Below are 4,149 nucleotides of genomic sequence, written 5' to 3'. Positions count from 1 at the left end.
TATGTACCGATTTTGCTTATGACCAAAGGTTGCTGGCAAAATTGTTTACTAGAACATTAAGAGATAAAGCCCTACAATGGTATTGCTCGTTGCCTTCCTATTCTATTACTTCTTTCGAACAACTTGCAAATGCTTTTATTCAACAATTTCAAAACAATATAAGTCCTAAAGTTACTTTGATTGATTTAATGCATTGTAAACAAGGTGTTAAAGAAAAAGTGATTGATTTCATCGGTAGATATAAGCATTTGTATGCTCAGATTTCTTTTCCAGTACCTGACAATGATATTCAAAGAATCTTTATTTCTAATTTACAAAAAGATATTAGAGAAAAACTTCTGTTTTCTGAGTTTACTTCTTTCCAACAGTTGTGCGCAACTCTTCACAATTATCAACTGACTGTGAGTCAAATGGAACAAGCAAATCCTATGGCTCCGAGTGATAAGGGTGATAGTAGTCAACAACCATTTGGGAAGTTTAAACCGAACAGAGAGTCCATTAAATTCAATGAAAACATCATCAACAACAATGTGAATGCGGCATCAGGTGTGCCTCCTATTTCTAAGTTTTTCAAGAAAGAAAGAAAGTTCACTCCTTTGAATGAATCATTGCATAGTATTATGAATAAGTTATTGGAACAAAATGTGCTTACTCTTCCTCCTATAAGGCAAATAGATCCTGCAAAGATTAATTTACCTTATTTTGATAACAAATCTTTTTGTCAATTTCATCGTCAACCTGGGCATGATACTGAAAAATGTTTTGCTTTAAAGGGTAAAATTCAAGATTTGATTGATAATAATACTATTTCTATTTCTGGTGTGAATGATAAAGGCAACACATCTGTAGCTCCTCCTAACCAAAATCTTCAGATTTTTACTGATCCATTATCTTCTCACACCTCTAATGCAATTGATGCTACTGATTCCTCTGTCTCACCTGATGATCTTGTGTCTATGACTCTGAATGTGATTAACTTTGTAGAGCAGCAGAAAATCCCCAAAGAACCTTCCATCACCTTTGATTCTAGTGAAACTATCAGGGCACCTGATGGTCCTTTATATATAGTTGCAAAAGTCAAGAATACACCTTGCCGTGGAGTGCTTATTGATCCTTCTTGTATGGTTAATATCATTACTGAAGAATTTCTTTTTACTTTGCAATTGAATCAAGTGATCTATGATGAAACAAATGTGGTTGTGAAACTATTTGATGCATTTTCTTCTCCTGCAATTGGTTCTATTACATTACCTATTGAGGTCCATAACAAATCCCTTGATGTGGACTTTGCTATTATTCCATCGTCCGAACAATTTCCTGTGAAGCTAGGCTATCCTTGGCTATCTTCCATGAAAGCTATTGCTTCTCCTATTCACAAGTGTTTGAAATTTCCCCATAATGGTGAAGTTGTTACTGTTAATCATAGTCTCTTTAAACCAGCTGAAAGAACTTCTAGCATTCCTATTGATTATTTTTGGCCTAAAAAATTCCAATCTCTTCCTCCACGAAGTGATCATCTTTTCAAATCTTATCAAAAGTGGAAAAAAGATATGATCCTATCTCTAAGTGAACCTAGAACACCCAAACTTGACATTCCTATCATTCTTGAGAAGGAAGTTCTTCCTTTGAAAGATAAAACTAATGTCTTTCCTCAAGAAGATTCCCAACCCATCCCTATGGATATGACTATGCCTATATCTAATAAACTTCCTAAAAGTGGACCTATACCACCTCGTCATGATGGACTTGGTCTCCTTCCTAAACCAAATATTCCTCCCTTATATGGAGCAGTTCCTCCTCCTTCCTCTTATGGAGAGAAGAGACCTTCCTCTTCTCCTATTGTTCAACCTAAGAGACCACAACCTAAACACCCAAGTGATAAGGATGAGAACATTCCTCCTCCTCAATCTTCGCAACTTCCTACTAAGACTAGACGAAATCGTTCTGCGCGTGAATGCCGACGAAAGCATCGTCTTAGAGCTCAAGCAGCTGCTTCTCAAACTTTGCAATCCCCAAAAACACCTTCAGCCAGTATTATTCCATTTTCTCCTCAGCCGACGATTGAGCTGAAATCTCCTAAACATAAGATGCATGATGGTCTTGATCCTGTGTGAGTTAAAGATCCTATTTTTATAAATCTTGATGATGATATAGATGAAAATGTTACTCCTATTCATTCTGATAGTGAATATGAACATGTTGATGTTGATAATCATCTATCTAATGAATTTTCTAAAGCACTTATCCTAGCTCCTAGACAAGAACACTGTGGCTTGGGGTATGAACATAGCCCTTGTTTGGATCTTGTGATAGCTCCATCTGCTGTGTTGGATGTTCCTCCTCTAGCGTGTTTCCTGCCTTCTTGAAATATTGATCAGCAAGATCGGGGGGTAGATGACGTTCTAGACTAGTTCATTAGCATAGTAGACTCTCTCCTCCTCTCTTTTGTTACCTCTTCTATGTGTTATTCTCATTCTTCTATTTGTTGTCCTTAGTGTTGTCTACTTGAGGATGATGCAAAACATTGAGATCTCTTTTGGTCTCTCTCATGTTGACTCAAAAGACACATGTGTTCCCTTCTTCTAGGTGACCTTCCTTGATTGGGGAATGAAGAACAATTATGCATACATACATATGATACACATGAATTATCATACAACATACTGACCCCGAGGAAAGTGAAGTCACCTTGTGCTTTGTGTTTTGTGTCTATTATCCTTGGGCTTATCTCACACTTGGCGGCTAAATCCTTGTGATAACGTGCTCCTTTCCCATTTCTTATATGTATCACTACCTTAAAGCAATCACCCCCGGTGAGGCGTGTGCGATCGCTTTAACGTAGGGGGGCATACATCTCGTCCATATCTTTTCAAGATACTTGAAAATTTTTGACAAATTTAGCTTTGCCTTGAAAATTTTTGATATCTTTCTTGCATGACTCATAGTGAGGGAACCTTACTACTGACAGTCATGGTTCTCCCTCGTGATCTTCCCTTTTACTTTGTCAATCAAAGTCGTAAGATCCTTAGTCCACTGGGGGCTTGGTGTATCTTGCCTCCTTAACGTGGTGAAAGTTTTTCAATGTTGTTTCCTTGTACTTTACCGGAAGTATGAGCGTACGCTTATACTCTCGCTAAAGTGGGGGCTAAATGTAGCATCCTAAAATTGCGACACTTGCAATTTCAACTGCATTTGGGTCTTCACGATGGCGATGCAACACGGAACCTGAATGGAGACCCTGAAACTTGTTCATGACATCAAAAACTGCATTTTTCTGCACCCTGGCCTGATCCTCCTTGCACCCTACTGTCCCGGGAGGTGGGACCATGGCGCCCAGCGCCCTGGTCCCTGGCCCTATTTTTGGGCCCGGTCTCTTTTGGGTCTCGGGTCTTTAAGTTTGCAAATTGGAAAATAATCTTCCTAGGTCGGCCTAAGGTCGGAAAAATCAGTCTTTCAACCCTAATTGAAAAGTATATAAACTACATTTCCTCTCCCATTTTGGGATATGGAAAAAAAGGCGGAAACGATATTCAAGCATTCAAGCATTCAAGCATTCCTTCAAGCAATTGAGCATTCTAAGTCTCCATTCAAGGCTAGGTGTTGCATTCAAGACAAGGATTCAACCATTGAAGAGGAGATCACATACAACATACAACACACTACATACATTACACCTTTGCATGTAAGAATACAAACATTCTTACAACAAGGTATCAGTACTTGTTTACATTACAAACATTTACATTTACAGCATTCTCATTTCTTGGTTAATTCCAAAACTGGGGTTTGACCTAAAGGCAAACCCCTCATCCCTAACCCCCCAATCGTCCTCTCTTTTCTGTGTGTAGGTTGCAGGTACGCGGCTGTAATTGGAGATCTGGAATCCTTGTGCAGAGACGAACAGATCCACCTTCGTTTCGCGGATTTTTCGGAGGACCGTGTGCACGCCAGGCACCATCGTCCCGTCAACTTTCGCTCAAATTTGCAGAACAGCACCGTCTCGACATTTTACTGCTAATTCCAGGTCTGCAACTTCATCCCATATCCCTATCTCTATTTATAAGTGAATCTTTCCTACTTTACATGCATTCCTAGTTCAATCTTTCTATCTACATTCTTTACAAAAGAGGGTATCCTTGATGTCTTAAC

This window comes from Cryptomeria japonica, chromosome 3 (assembly GCF_030272615.1).
Source record: "Cryptomeria japonica chromosome 3, Sugi_1.0, whole genome shotgun sequence".
In the NCBI taxonomy this organism is placed as follows: Eukaryota; Viridiplantae; Streptophyta; class Pinopsida; order Cupressales; family Cupressaceae; genus Cryptomeria; species Cryptomeria japonica.
Note: the sequence above shows the minus strand (reverse complement) of the source record.